At 39.6% G+C, this 16,833-nt stretch overlaps 1 long non-coding RNA gene across 3 annotated transcripts in view; it reads right to left on the reverse strand.

The window, feature by feature from the left end:
* The window catches only part of LOC147372601 (uncharacterized), a 64,263-nt gene extending 57,888 nt beyond the window's left edge, over positions 1-6,375 (reverse strand). For 2 of the 3 annotated variants that reach the window (XR_015164217.1, XR_015164215.1), the window contains exons 1-2: positions 5,755-6,375; positions 5,204-5,655 (exon numbers count right to left, since the gene is read on the reverse strand). This is a non-coding gene — a long non-coding RNA (uncharacterized LOC147372601). The remainder of the gene's footprint in view (positions 1-5,203; positions 5,656-5,754) is intronic. The other variant, XR_015164216.1, reaches the window with a different exon arrangement.
* Between the last annotated feature and the right edge of the window lie 10,458 nt (positions 6,376-16,833).

Below are 16,833 nucleotides of genomic sequence, written 5' to 3' on the forward strand. Positions count from 1 at the left end.
ACCCTCAGATATGCAGATGACACCACCCTTATGGCAGAAAGTGAAGAGGAACTAAAAAGCCTCTTGATGAAAGTGAAAGAGGAGAGTGAAAAAGTTGGCTTAAAGCTCAACATTCAGAAAATGAAGATCATGGCATCTGGTCCCATCACTTCATGGGAAATAGATGGGGAAACAGTGGAAACAGTGTCAGACTTTATTTTTTGGGGGGCTCCAAAATCACTGCAGATGGTGACTGCAGCCATGAAATTAAAAGACCCTTACTCCTTGGAAGAAAAGTTATGACCAACCTAGATAGCATATTGAAAAGCAGAGACATTACTTTGCCAACAAAGTTCTGTCTAGTCAAGGCTATGGTTTTTCCAGTAGTCACATATGGATGTGAGAGTTGGACTGTGAAGAAAGCTGAGCGCTGAAGAATTGATGCTTTTGAACTGTGGTGTTGGAGAAGACTCTTGAGAGTCCTGTGGACTCAAGGAGATCCAACCAGTCCATTCTAAAGGAGATCAGCCCTGGGTGTTCTTTGGAAGGACTGATGCTAAAGCTGAAACTCCAATATTTTGGCCACCTCATGCGAAGAGTTGAAAGAAAGAAAGTGAAAATGAAGTCACTCAGTCGTGCCCCACTCTTCGGAACCCCATGGATAGTAGCCTGCACCAAGCTCCTCCATCCATGGGATTTTCAAGGCAAGAGTACTGGAGTATGTTGCCATTTCCTTCTCCAGGGAATCTTCCCAACCCAGGGATCGAACCGAGGTCTCTCACATTGTAGACAGATGTTTTACCGTCTGAGCCACCAGGGAAGTTGACTCATTGCGAAGAGTTGACTCATTGGAAAAGACTCTGATGCTGGGAGGGATTGGGGGCAGGAGGAGAAGGGGACAACAGAGGATGAGATGGTTGGACGGCATCACTGACTCGATGCACGTGAGTCTGAGTGAACTCTGGGAGTTGGTGTTGGACAGGGAGGCCTGGCGTGCTGTGATTCATGGGGTTGCAAAGAGTCAGACACTACTGAGAGACTGAACTGAACTGATTCTAGACCTGATGATGAAGACATACAAGTCTGGTGGGGCAGAGACAATGTGTAGTTCTAAAATGCTATGGGAGGCATACAGAAAGGTATCAACTCAAGTATCGATTCTAATTGATTGGTAGTATTTCCCTAGAGCCTTATGTTGAGAATACTTTGGAGGAAGAATCTAAGATCAGAAAGAAAGAATGCAAGAATGGACTGATAATATCTGCCATGAAGAGTGGTTAGAACATGCATCAAATATACTATCCTACCTATGGCCTGAGTTTCTGCAATCAATTGTTGTTTAAATATAAAAATTACAATTCCCTGTCTCTTACTAAAGCCAAATAAATAATGTTTTAAGAGAATTTGAAGATTCTGGATTTTTTTTGTTACTATCTCCTATCTGTAGTTGCTAGAGCTTCCCCCTCACCCCCGCCATGGCACCTCTTTCCATACCAGCAGATTCATTTATTACTCTGACAAATGTCCATGGTATCTCCCCCAACATATGACTTTACTTGAAGTAAGAAATAGACAGAAGTTCATTTATCACTTAACCAGAACAGAAACATCTAGAATTTATCAGAATAGAGAATGGGTCCTAAAGGGTGTGGATAATCCAAATTGGACAATCAGCCCTTTTATTAAATGTTGACTTATATTCTATTTAACATCATCTATGTTTTCATGGTGTGATAGATGAAAATCAGTTGTATTCCAGAGCACACAACAATATTTTATTTATTTCAATAAATATTTATTGGGTATCTAGTCATTCTCAAGCATTATTCTAAGAATTAGACAAAAGTAGAACAGTTATTGTGGTGCACTTTAAAATGAACACAACCTGGTCCCTGTCTTCAAAACCTTATGATTTAGTAGAAGAGATCAAATATTCAACTAATTACATAAGACAATTTAATATGCACAGTATATTCAACTAATTATATAGGACAAATTAATATGCACAAAACAATAATGTGTACAATTTGTAACTATAGCAGAAATTATTAAATTTGAGAAAACTATTACTTTTCAAATTAAGGACTTAGAAATACTCCCAAATCCTTCTCTGAATAAACAAAATCAATGAATCAGGACTAGAATTACTTGAAAGCTGGCTGCTTATGTCTCATTGGAGGAGACCCAAAGGGATTCTGAGCATATTTTGCATCAAAGAAAACACGAAAGGAGTTTGGAGTTTACATGAAGCATCCATCCTTCCACTCTGCCCTAACAATCCTCCTACCACTCCAGGCATCTAAACCCAAAGTATACTCATCAGCTCAACATTCAAATCAAGACAGTCATCAGCAAGGTCTCCCAGATGGTTACTGTGAGAGGAAATGGCCAAAGTGAGCCAAGAGTATGAATTCAGAGGAAAGACAAGTTTACTAATTCATCAGCAATTCATTGCTGCCTGTTGTATGCAAGACAGTGTATAAGGGACAAGGAATTCAAAGTTTATAGAATTTTAATTTCTGCCATCATATCAAGAATCTCTGGTCTGGAAAGGGAAGAAACACTTGTAAAGAAATGAGTGAAATGAATGTGAGCCTTTTCCTGATCATTTTCCCATTCCCCCCATTCCCCACAATATGTCAACTGCACAATATCATGGAGGGTAGCAGGGGGACTTACAAAGATTTGTATCAGTGTATCTACAGGTGCCTGAGAAAGTGAGAAATGGGGGATGGGAGGGACCCAAGCGGAAGACAGATCCATCTCAATTCAAGGGAGTGTGCCTGCTGACATCTTAGGTGGCAGGGCACGGGGAGTGGAGGTCTGGAGCTGGAGCTGGCAAAATTGGATGATAAACTGGTTGTACTGACTAAATTAAATTGTTGAGAATAATGAGAACTGAGTTTCTCACTGGCAAATGCATTTATACACATCGTAAAGAAGAGGGTCTAGAAAGAGTACTCTGAAGTGCTGTTCGGAAATTAGAGGTGTTCCAGGTGCTGCTAGTGGTAAAGAACCTGCCTGCCAATGAAGGAGCTATAAGAGATACAGGTTCAATCGCAGGGTTGGGAAGATCCTCTGGAGGAGAACAGGGCAACCCACTCCAGTATTCTTGCCTGGAGAATTCCATGGACACAAGAGTCCAGTGAGTTACAGTCCCTGGGGTTACAAAGAGTCAGACATGACTGAAGCAACTTAACATGTACGCATATGAACTCATGTATATTTTTATGTGTATGTATGTGTATGTGTATGTATATACATATAATGTACATATATTCAAATAAATATAGAAATATTATAAATATGCTTACACTTTCTAGTTTTTTCTGTTGAGAGAGCTGAGAAACGATGGCATCTTACTAGCAATGAATACATCGAGAATTCAGATCTTAGAACCAGAACTTCTTCGCTGGGTAACTGATTCCAGGATTGGGGCAGGGAAAATATAATATAAAGCAGGAACATATTTTGGAGGCAGAAATTAAGAAAGCATTCAAACAACAAGTACATGTCAAAAAGACGCAGGAGCCTTGAATGGAGTTCCTACTGGCCACATCTGGGGCATATCTGAATGTCAGAATTCATAATGTCAAAATTCATAATGTCAAAATTCATAGTAATAGTATGACATAGTATGACAATTCATAGTAATGACAAAACAATGAATAGGAATCCATGAGACTAGGCTGATTAAATTCAAAAATAAATAAATGACAAGAGAAATTTCTTCTCTATACTGGAACGTCAACAAATAAATGTAGACTGTAAGAAAAAATTGACATTTAGCAACCATGATACTGAGCTGTATGCAAGTACTGGTTGTCAATAGAAGGCTTAAAGGTAGTAGAGGTTTGATGACAACAGGATACGGGCATAATCTTAGGGTATCTTCCCCACAAAGTACTGAGATTAGTATTAATATACTCAGGGAGAAGTGATGACTTTACAGTGGAGAAACCTAGAGGCGCCAACATGACCGGTGTCAGCATCCCACACAGTGCACATGTGCATAGTCGCTTCAGTCGCGTCTGTCTCTTTGAAACCCCATGGACTGTAGACCCCCAAGCTCCTCTGTCCCTGAATTTCTCCAGGCAAGAATCCTGGAGCGGGTGGCCATGCCCTTCCATGCAGATCCCTGAAGAAACAGTCCTCGTCCTCCCTTCACATAGTTTCTCAGGTTTGCTGCTGTCCATCCTAGTAACAACCTGGCCTTACATAAGCTCCCCTCACCCCTGCACCCTACTCCCCTCCAAAATACTGATATACAACTTTCCAAAGGTAAAGTATGGTGGGAGGGAAATTCGTGAAATCACCACCACTTTAAGGAATGGAGTACAAATTAAATATGTAACTGAATTGTAGAAAAAAAAATTAACTACTTCTGCTGCACTCTTGGGGGCTTCCCTAGTAGCTCAGTTGGTAAAGAATCTGCCTGCTGTGGAGGAGACCCGTTTGATTTCTGCATTGGGAAGATCTGCTGGAGAAGGGATAGGCTACCTGCTGCAGTATTCTTGGGCTGCCCTTGTGACTCATCTGGTAAAGAATTTCCCACAATGCAGGAGACCTGGGTTCAATCCCTGGGTTGGGAAGATCACCTGGAGAAGGGAAAGGCTATCCACCTCAGTATTCTGGCTGCACTGAAAGTTGGAGGATGGTGACAATAGGAAATTGGAGGATGGTGTTGGAGGGAGGTCCCACCTGGCTTCTGAATGTCACAATTGTAAACACTTAAGAGAACAGAAAGGAAGACTTATGGCTCATATTAAATCATTTGGCAAAACATCATGAGTAAGGGTGATGCTCTTTTTCCTGAACCCACTCTCCAAGACAGGAAAAGGATTATGTAGATGATGGAGAAGTAAGAGAGCCAGAAGAAGAGTAGGACATTGGTAGGACTCAAAGAGACGGGGGTCCTGGATACATTTTCCTGAGCTAGTCCAGAGAGGAAGCAAAACCCCAGGTAAGTCTGTGGGTTCAAAAACAGATTTACATCCCATCTTCCCAGGAGAGTCTTAGGGAGGTGGCAAAACCTAAAAGAGCAGTGGCTGCCGGACATGTCTAGGCCAGTGGTTCTCATCCCCAGCTAAACGTTGATTCCATATACTCCGTACTGGCTCAGGGGTAAAGAATCTGCCCGCCAATGGAAGAGAAATGGGGTTTGATCCCTGGGTCAGGAAGATCCCTCAGAGAAGGAAATGGCAACCCACTCCAGTAATCTTACCTGGGAAATCCCATGGGCAGAGGAGCCTGGCGGGCTACAGTCCGTAGGGTCTCAGAAGAGTCAGCCACGACTTGGCAACTGAGCATACACACACACAGAGACCAGCTGGGAACTGTTCCAACACTCAAATTCCTATCCAGGGCATGGTTTTCAAACTTTAACATGTACCAAAATCACCTCCAGCATACTCAAAAAAAAAAAAAAAATCCAAAACTATCTATTTGGATACTATCCAAAAAGTTCCTAATTCAGTAAATGTGGGATGTACCTAGAATTTCAGTTTCTAATCAGTCGTCAGGTAAGGCTGAATATTGCTGCTTCTGGACTGCACTGTGAGATCCCTTTCCCAGGTACTTGTAGCTTTAAAGCTCCTCAGGTGGTCTTTCTGTTCAAGGGGGGCTGAGAACTGCAAATCTAAGCAGATGGAGCCTCAGGCAATCCCCCAGCCGTTCCTGTTTATTGCAAGAGAGAAACAGAAAGCATTCACAACATGGGTCTAAAAGTTGCACAGCAGTAGTGGAATGATCCCGATTCCAAAGAAAAGAATATACCCGTGAAAATCTGCATCAGTGTCTGATCAAGAACCTGGTGGAAGATAGACAGCTCAGAAGATGCCTCTGCAACCAGATGACATCAAAGTGCAGAAAGCCCAGGATTCCTTTCATACACATTCCCCCTCCACATACACACACAACACACTCACAACCCAGGGAGAGAAAGTAAGGGGTCAGTGGGATTTGCTATTTGGCTGAGAGATTTATATGTTTATCACCTTGGCGGAAACACTCAAAAGAGAAATGACATTAAGGCTGAGAAAGAATTTAAAGTTAAAAGTTTATGGTCTGATTTTTTTTTTTTAAGTGATAATAAGCAAGGTCATTTTTCATGGCTAAAGGGGCCAGAAAGGGTATGAGAAGAGTGGTTCAAGTTTGGAATGCTGACTGAGGTTAATGGACGTGGGAACTGACCAGAGATTGTTAAAAGGATTATCGACCTAAATTGCAGGGCCAGCTGAGATTGGAAACCATACATTTGCAGTGGCATCAATTCACACAGCTGTGTGACTTTTCATCACTGGTCCTGCCAGCCATCACACAGAAGCAGAAGGAATTGCTTATATTGATTTAAAGTTGGGGGTTTGTATAGCTAAAGGGCAAATCAATGAAAAAAAAAAAAAACCTAAAGCTCTTGAATATGAGTCGTTTAACTATTAACTCTCATTGAAAAAGACAAGCAGTCAATTAGGTTTGAAGAAGGTGGAAACTTGGTAGCACCAGGTGTAATACAATGTACTACCAAAATGGGCAATGTATTCAAACTCAGTACTGCTATGGGGCAAGCACAGAAATCCTGAAGGATAGAGATAGGAAGTTGGGAAAACCAGTTTAAGAACCTAATCAAGCAGCAAGAGAGCAAATTACTTAACCACAATCAACATAAAAATAATTTGAGGGCAAATCTGAATTAAGTTTCTTTGAAAAAAGATATTCCTTTCTGAGACAAGAGAATAGCATCTATGGATACCCACAAAAAAGTTATTTTTGCCAACATTTTTGGGGACTCATTATTCTTGTATGACAAAAAAAGAAAAATCAATTAAAAGAGGTTTTTCAAATCATAATTAAAGAACTCAAACATCAAATTATTTAGTATCTTTGACTTAGTGCCAAATCAGACATTCCCAGAATTGTTACCTGATATATTTTTTAGATGCTTGCAATGATAAGCAGTTGTAGTGTGCAAAACCAAAGGGGTAATTGCTTGCATGTTTATCAGCAAGCTACATTTTCCTTTTCTTACCATGAAAAATCCACTGAATTGGCATCAAACCAAAAGTTATTTGTGGTGAGTCTGAGAATGTAGTATATATGTTTGCCAAAATAGCTACATGATTATAATGCTAAATTCAATGGAGCATTTATCTTATGAACTTTAAAAAAGAAGGAGAAATGGCACAATAGTCTCTCCTAGTCCACCCTGAAAAAAAAATTCCTTTAAAAGAAAGCTGCTGATCATATTGTATAATTTATTTTAAATTGGAATTGCAGAAATGAGTAAGCAACCCACCGAAATGCCCGGAAGCACTAAATGAAATTCCAGAGAGTGATTGAAAGTGTTGATCCAGATGGCGGTCAGACAGTGTTGGGGAACTCTGCTGTCGGTTTAATTGTGAGTAATGGCTGAACTCTGAGACGTTTGCACATTTGCATCAGATAAGCATCCACAATGTTGAATTCCTTCAAACTTTGTTTGAATGTACCCTGAGTCATTATTTATCTTTTTTCACTTGTTTTAATTTCTGATCTTTCCATTTCTAAGAAGATATTCAAAAACATATAACCAGTGGCTTTTAAAGCTAGCTTTAAATCTGTAATTTATTCTATCATCAAACTTTTAAAACTAAATATTTTGTACATATCACCAACTATTTACTCAATTTTTTAAATTCCTCTTTTCTGCTGTCTTCTCCACCACTTTCCTCTCCCTCTCTCCTTCTTTTTTCCCTCAATATCTACCCTCAAGCCTGCACAAGAGTTTCAGAGATGACACAGTTTGGTGGGAAGGAAAAAACAAAAATACTTAAATAGAATTATTATAAAATTGTAATAAGAACTATAAAATCTTATTGGGTACCACAAAAATGAATATTGGCAGTGGAAGGATGGAGAAGATAAAAAGTCATGAATTTGCTTCAGAAATTTTGGTTATAGGTGATTTTGAAGACAAGTTGACTTTGGGAATAATAGTCTAAGCAAAAGGACTAAAATATGCATGCAGCCCTAAGGAGAAAAATCCTTGGGTATTTCCAAAAGTGAAAGGAGATAAATGTAGCTGGAGTCCAGTGAAAGGAGAGGGGCCAGAATTTAAACTGGAGAAGCAGTTAGGGGCTAGACCACCAGGGGCTGGAGAGATGGGAAGGGGTTTGGATTTTATTCTCAGTGCCTTAGGCAGTCACTGAAGTGAGTGAGAAGTGCAGAATAAAACAATCAGATCACATATTTGAAGCTTTTTTTTTTTTTTTCCCCCAAAAATCACTCACTTTGGACTTCCCTGGTGGTCCAGGGGTTAATAATCTGTCTGCCAATGCGGGGACAAGGGTTCAAATCCTAGTCTGGGAAGATCCCACAGGCCACAGAACAATTAAGTCCATGCACCTCAACTACTGAGCCTGTGCACCGCAACAAGAGAAATCACTGCAATGAGAAACTTGCAACTCAATGAAGACTAGCCCCTGCTCACCACAACTAGAGAAAGCCTGCACACAGCAACAAAGACACAGCACAGCCAAAATAAATAAATAAACCTTAAAAAAAAAATCACTGACTTTTAGTAAAGAATGGATAGGAGGAAGACAAAAGTAGTAGCAAGGAGAACAATTAGGGATCAAGGGAAATAGTCTAGATAAGAGATAAGAGTGGCCTGTACTAGGGTGGTGGCAATGGAAAGAGACATCCTGCCCCACTGCAGCCCTTAGTATATCCAATTCTAACTTTACATCAGCAAAATAGCTTCATGTTTTGTCCCTCTTTTTTGTTCACAATCCTTTGTGTGTTGTTAGTCACTCAGTTGTGTCCAACTCTTAGCAATTCCATGGACTGTAGCCTGCCAGGCTCCTCTGTCCATGGGGTTCTCCACTGCAAAGGGCATGGGTTCAATGCCTGATTAGGGAACTTCCTACATGCCACATAGTGTGGCCGTACATAAATAACAGATAAACAAAACAAAATAAAATTTACTAAGCATTATTCCTCTTCTCTATCATTATCAGTGCTGATCTATCCAAGGAGTTTTTAGCACTATAACAGTGTTCATCTATATTTCCCAATCAGTTCAAGGAAAGAAAATTAGCATGCCTAGGCATTTATAACCCTCCACTGAATTGAGATTCTTCAGTGACATTAATTATAAGTGAAATTAATGCACACAGTGTGACACAGACTAAAACTTTTCATTTCAGAGTCAAGTTCCTTGTTCATTAATTTATTTGTTGGTTTATAAAGGGCTTAGTCTCATGGCTAGAATATTTTCCTTATTAGAAAGTGAGTAAAATAGATTCTTTATCCTAAATCATCTCTGCAGACAGGCCCAAATTACTTAATAATCCTTTAGTACTCACAGTTGGGCATTTGCTGTCTGCTCTGATTCTTATCACTGGCAAAACCTTCGAGGATAGTTAGCAATTCACAATATAAATTGAATGGCTATGTCAGTAAGAAGGAAAAATATAGGTCAAATGACAGTAATTAGCTAACCTTTTATAAAGGGAAGAAACTTATTTTTCTAAGGTGAAATAAAATAATTTTCCTTGGCTTTATTGAGCAGCAGGAGGGAGGAGCTGAAATCAGTTTGGGCTAAAGGCCAATCAATAGCACTCCACCACTCTACACATGGCTCAAATCCATTTGATAAATCCCCTCTGGGACTAAATCCCTAATTCCAAATTAGGTCTCCAAATAACTATGAATTCTTCAGCTTCTCCTAGCTGATCTGGGTAGATATTTACCCCAGACTCCTCCTTCCATTTTCTGTTTTCTTTTTCTTTTCATGTGTCATTCTTGTGATGAATATTTGAACATCAGCATGGTGCTTACATAACTTTAAGTACCAAGCTTTTCAGAGGGAACTGGGGCAGCCAAGCGGAACATATTATGGCCAGGGAGGGGGGAAGTGCTACCATGTTGATTTACCCAGAGGACTCGCCCTACATGAATGTTGCATAAATTAAATTCCATTCATCATCCTGGTTGTCTTTGTCAAAGCTGTCTCTCCTTTTGTAAACAGCAGCAGGGTTCTGTAGTGCTGGAATACTCGGGAAAGCACAAGAGAAAGGGCAATATATGCACTTCCACAGGGCATGCGAAAAATCATTTCCTGGTGAGATGACTGAAAAAATAATAATAATTGCACCAGAGAGACTTGTATCATAGCATGAGAAAATGTTTTGCAGAGGGTGGATGAAAGACATGATGAACATACCTAGCATTATTAAACAGTGGTTCCTGAAACTGACCAGAGAAGGCAATGGCATCCCACTCCAGTACTCTTGCTTGGAAAATCCCATGGATGGAGGAGCCTGGTAGGTTGCAGTCCATGGGATCGAGAAGAGTTGGACACGACTGAGCAACTTCACTTTCACTTTTCACTTTCATGCATTGGAGAAGGAAATGGCAACCGACTCCAGTGTTCTTGCCTGGAGAATCCCAGGGACGGGGAGCCTGGTGGGCTGCCGTCTATGGGGTCGCACAGAGTCGGACATGACTGAAGTGACGTAGCAGCAGCAGCAACCTGAAACTGACATACTAGTTACATACAGTGTTTCTTCAGATAAAACCAAGTGACAAATTTATCCTTGTCAATCTTTCTCTTACTCAGTACTTCATCCATCTTCGATAGTTCTTGAAATTTGTTCTGTGTAATATCTTATGTTCTATGGTTCCTTAACCCATAGTCAGTAAGAATAATTCACTCCCACTGTGACATCAGGTATCCAGCCATAAAAGGAGTCGTTTGAATAACTGCTGGCAACAAATATTAGAACGTCCTTGCTGTTTGCCAGCTAGGAGTTACCCCTGAGCCATTGATTTCCCTGGGTTTAGTATGGGTTTATTTGTGTATCTTCAAACTGCGTCACCAGAAACTGTGGGCTGTGGATTTGTAAAAGATTAGCATTCCTGACAGAGAGGCAATCAATAAGTGAGAAACTTCTGCTGCCTTAAAGGCACAATATCTTGTTGTTTATTCAACATTATTTCTGCTTCTCCCTTACTTGTGTTATGAATGGAGAGATTCAAACTGGTTTAAAAAAAAAACAACTCTAGATTACATATTAAATATCTAATTCATGAACTCCAATACCTAAAAAGTTCTCTTTTCCTTACTAATTAAGCTTCATGAAATCATAATCATGGATTAATCCTAATTAGAACAGATTTTGTAATTAAGTTTCTTATTTTACCACTCAGGAACAAAGAGAGAATAAGAACTAAGTCAAAGGGAAAATTCCCTTCGAGTATCAATATTTTATAATGAAACTAGAGCATTTTAAATTGTAGAAGATATATTTATGTCCCAATGTAGAGCAACCAAAATCCAACACCAGGGCTGAGAAATATTCTCTTATTGCAAAGAAAAATGGCATTTATAAGAGAATTCTTGTACTTTGATCATCTGCTATAAGATAGTCCTTGAGCATAAAGCACTACCATTGAGTAGTTTGCTACCTACAAACTTCTACAGACATGAAAGCACAGAAAAACAACAGGCCCAATACAAAATTTAAGGTTTTTTCAAACAAATTCCTTCCCCTATATGCTCTACCATCCACCCAGGTTCACAAGACACAAAATAAAAGGTCTCTGTCATTTTTATCATCCTCAGGCCACACATCCTACCTAACAACAAACCTGTTGATTTTATCTCAATACATTTACAATGGTATACATCTCTCACGAAGATAGAGATGATCTAATTGGTTTTACTGAGTCTTCACTTTCCAGCCTACAATCTAGCCTCCACAATACAGTCATATTGATTTTTTTCCAAATGCAAACCTCAAACCATCCTTAAAAACTTTACCCACAGGTGTCTGGGCTCCAAGGTGAGAGGACAGATAACTGCTCAGCAGTCAGTTTCCATAATCAAAGGAGCAACAGCAATGCAACCTAAGAATGCTTCTTCAGCAAATCTTCATACACATTGCCCCTAAGCTCCAGCCATGCCAAGATATTAACCTTTTCCAGAGCACAGAATGGTGTTTAACATGAAAAGACGCTCAGCATTGCGCATTCTTATGTGCTAAGTTTGCGCTGGGTCGCTTCAGGCTTATCCGACTCTTTGTGACCCAGTGGACTGTAACATAACCCAACATTTTCCTTCTGTCCATAGGATTTCCAAGACAAGAATACTGGAGTGGGTTGCCATGCCCTCCTCCAGACGATCTTCCCGATCCAGGGATCGAACCCACATGTCCTGCATCTCCTGCATAGCAGGCAGATTCTTTACCCTCTGAGCCACGCAAATCAAAACTACAGTGTGGTATCACTTCACACAAGTCAGAAAGTGTTCAGCACACAGCACTGCACTGCGCTATGTCTCTTCAGTCATGTCCGACTCTTTGTGACCCCATGGACTATAGCCGGCCAGGCTCCTCTGGCTATGGAATTCTCCAAGAATACTGAAGTGGGTTGTCATTTCCTACTCCAGGGGATGTTACCAACAAAGGAATCAAACCCGGGTTTCTTATGTCTCCTGCATTGGTAGGTGGGTCCTTTACCACTAGCACCACCTGGGAAGTCCCACCAGTCAGAATGGCCATCATCAAAAAAAAAAAAAAAATCTACAAACAATAAATGCTGGAGAGGATGTGCAAAAAGGGAACCCTCTTGCACTGTTGGTGGGAATTTAAATTGATATATCACTATGGAGAACAATGTAGAGATTCCTTTAAAAATTAGGAATAAAATGACCATATGACCTGGCAATCCCACTACTGGGCAAATGCCCTGACAAAACCATAATTCAAAAAGACACGTGTACCCCAAAGTTCACTGCAGCACTGGTTACAATATCCAGGTCATGGAAGCAACTTAGATGTCCATTAACAGATGAATGGATAGAGAAGTTGTGGTATACATATACAATGGAATATTACTCAGACATAAAAATGAACAAATTAGAGCCAACTGAACTGACATGGATGAACCTAGAGCTTGTCATATGGAGTGAAGTCAGAAAGAAAAAATATATATATCCTATATAAATGCATATGTATTGAATCTAGAAAAATGGTACTGATGAGCTTCTTTGCAGGGCAAGAATAGAGACACAGACATAAAGAATGGACTTGTGGACACTGGGGAAAAGAGGGTGGGATGAACTGAGAGAGCAGTATTCAAATATATATAATACCATGTGACAAACAGATAGCTAGTGGGAAGTTGCTGTAAAATACAGGGAGTCCAGCCTGGCACTCTGTGACAACCTAGAAGGGTAGGAGGGGGGTGGGTGGGAAGGAGGCTCAAGCAGGGAAGGTGCACATGTATATTTATGGTTGATTCATGTTATTGTACGGCAGAAACCAACACAATGTTGTAAAGCAATTATCTTCCAATTAAACATTAAAAAAAATAAAGGTATTTCATAGTCTTTGCTTCTAAAGGAACTCTCTACACATTTACTTTATTTTTTTTAAGGTATTCCTATTTTTATCTATTTATTTATTTATTTTGGCCTTTTGTGGCTTCACCAAGGTTGGGTTACCTGATCCTAAGTGCTAGGATTTTAGGTCCTTAGGTTAAGACTCTTGTGTTTGAGCTATTATCAGCCCTTCTTATCCTCTACAAAAGAGTTACTGTCCAGATGTACAGCTATATGTGTACATATATGTGTATGTTACACTGGACTATTAAGTGTTTATGAAGGCTTCCGCGGTATCTCAAGTGTTAAAGGAATCCACTTGCACTGACGAAGACCTCAGTTCAATCCCTGGGTTGGGACGATCCTTTGGAGACAGGAATGGCAACCCACTCCAGTATTCTTGCCTGGAGAATCCCATGGACAAAGGAGCCTGATGGGCTACAGTCCATGGGGTAGCAAAGAGTTGAACATAACTGAGCAACTAACACACACACACATACATTCATATATCTTCTCAATTTTTCAATGAAAAGTTTGGAGTGTCTACTATTATATGCCAATACATATAACTCTAGTACATGAAGGGCATTCAGTAGACACTCGATGGTTGTCCTGAGATAAAAACATTATTTTCATGAGGCCCTTTGTCTTCTTTAGAAAAAAAGAAGGGATTGATAGTATTTTTTATCATTGTTTTGTTGTTTTGATCTTTTTTTTTTAATCTTAAGTGTCCAGCACAATGCCTGGCACACAGTAGGTGTCATGTAAAAGTTTTTTGACTAAATGAGTGAATCCCTAAAAAACTCTTCCCATATTTCTACTAGGGAAACTCCAACTCATGTTTCCTTCTTTGAGGAAGCCCTACTCAGGACCCCCAGACAATTTTATTAGCCTCTCCTTTACGCTCCCAGAGAAAATATGCATACCTCTCCAAGAGTACTTAACAGCATTTTAAAATCTTTTTTGGAGTATCTTCTTTTTTCACTGGAATATGAGCTCTCTATATCATGTGTCTTGTTGACCCAGCATAAAGAATAGATAAATGTAAGAGCTATAATAAAATACAATATCTGAAAGTGTACAAGAAAGGCCCATTAATTAATTCTGAATGGAATGACAGAAGGTTAGGTTTTTGGAGGAAATGGTATTGGGAGTTGAAAGATGAATAAAATTTCAGGGCTATATAACAGTGATAGGAAAATGGCAGTCTCAGTAGAAGAGAGCATAAAAAAGAAGGTATAACTGTCCATGTATGTAAGTGGCTGGGCCACAGGAGAATGAAGAACTAGGAGATGGTTCAGGGGGGGTTCAAGAAAAGAGCCTGGAGGCAGCTTGTAAGAGGCTAATGCCATGCTGGGAATTGCCATGTGTGAGATGCGACTGTCACTGAGAAACACAGTGTACCACAGAGCATCAAAATATGATGAACGCAGAAAGCCATCACTGGGCTTGGTACATAGAATGTGGGAACTTTTAGGAGACTTTCTGCTGATACTGGAAGACAGGAGTTTCCCAATGAGTGGAAATAAAACGCTAGATCATTCAACAATTAAAGAAGATAAAAAGACAAGGACAATAATTCAAAGTTGATGAAGGGGAACATGTGAGGAGGTCTGATAAAAGGATACTAATTAATGGAGGCACTATCAAGAAACAGATGAAAAGGACAATACAGGTAGAAGGGCAGACCTTTAAAAGGAAGAAGGATATTCCTCCCTTAGGGATAAAACTGGAACATGTGTATACCTGTGGCGGATTCATGTTGATATATGGCAAAACCAATACAATATTGTAAAGTTAAAAAAGAAAAAAAAACTGATAACCTTAAAATAGCCAACATATTAATATACATATTATTAGAATCTATTAGAATGCACCTGGTAAGGGTAAATTTTAACCTCAAAAAGTATTTAATTGTACTTTATCAAATGGACAGGGACTATATTATTTAGAAGGGTAATGATCTAAGTAGTTTTAGCTGAGAGGAGCTTCCCAGGTGGCTCAGCAGTAAAGAATCTGCCCGCCAAGCAGTAGACATGGGTTCGATCCCTGGGATGGAAAGATCCCCTGGAGAAGGAAATGGCAACCTACTCAGTATTACTGCCTGGGAAATCTCATGGACTGAGGAACCCAGAGGGCTACAGTCGATAGAGCCACAGTCGGACAGCCTTAAATACCAAATAAGTATTAGCTGAGAGATAGTCCCTTAATTTTCTTGTAATTCTAAATGTCTTTGTCTATAAAGTCGCTTCTAAATCACTGCTCTCGATCATTTCCAGTGTCAGAGATGACAGCAAGTTTGTTCTTTCCCATATACTGTAATGGAGAATGCTGATAGATGTATTGGGTTTTATGTCTCTAAAAAGATCTTCCATAGAGTGAAAAGTATCACAGTTAAATAACAGCAAACAAATATTGATTCCTTGCTACTATTTATTTTTTATTCTCCAAAATTCAATGGCTGAACAGACTATGTTGGAAAACTATTAAATGAAGTTGCCATATTTTAATTAAAACTTGATTTCAAGGCAATGTATATTTTTCTTATTCCTTTAAGAAATCATGGAGAATAGTGTAGAGATTCCTTAAAACACTGGAAATAGAATTGCCATACAACCCAGCAATCCCACTGCTGGGCATACACACCAAGGAAACCAGAACTGAAAGAGACACGTGTACCCCAATGTTCATCGCAGCACTGTTTACAATAGCCAGGACATGGAAGCAACCTAGATGTCCATCAGCAGATGAATGGATAAGAAAGCTGTGATACATATACACAATGGAATATTACTCAGCTATTAAAAAGAATGCATTTGAATCAGTTCTAATGAGGTGGATGAAACTGGAGCCTATTATACAGAGTGAAGTAAGTCAGAAAGAAAAACACCAATACAGTATATCAACGCATATATATGGAATTTAGAAAGATGGTAATGATGACCCTATATACGAGACAGCAAGAGAGACACAGATGTTAAAGAACAGACTTTTGGACTCTGTGGGAGAAGGCGAGGGTGGGATGATTTAAGAGAATAGCATTGAAACACGTATATTATCGTATGTGAAATAGATCGCCAGTCCAGGTTCGATGCATGAGACAGGGTGCTCAGGGCTGGTGCACTGGGATGACCCTGAGGGATGGGATGGGGAGGGAGGTGGGAGGGAGGGTCAGGATGGGGAACACATGTACACCCATGGCTGATTCATATCAATGTATGGCAAAAACCACTACAATATTGCAAAGTAATTAGCCTCCAATCAAAATAAATTAATTAAAAAAAAAAATCAGCACAACAGTGGTTCCCACACACAGATCGTTCCATACTCTTAAACTGTTGCCACATGCAACAACAAAACATGAAACTCTTATAAAGTGTATGGCAAAGCATTAAGTTAATTGAGTTTCTCTTAACATAGTAACAAAGTTAATTTTTTTTCATTATTAGAACACTGAATCAGTTACTTTATATAATCTGCTGAATAATTACCAT

Source organism: Bos grunniens, chromosome 5 (assembly GCF_055505025.1).
Source record: "Bos grunniens cultivar Pamir isolate PY7600 chromosome 5, Bosgru_T2T1.0, whole genome shotgun sequence".
Taxonomy (NCBI): Eukaryota; Metazoa; Chordata; class Mammalia; order Artiodactyla; family Bovidae; genus Bos; species Bos grunniens.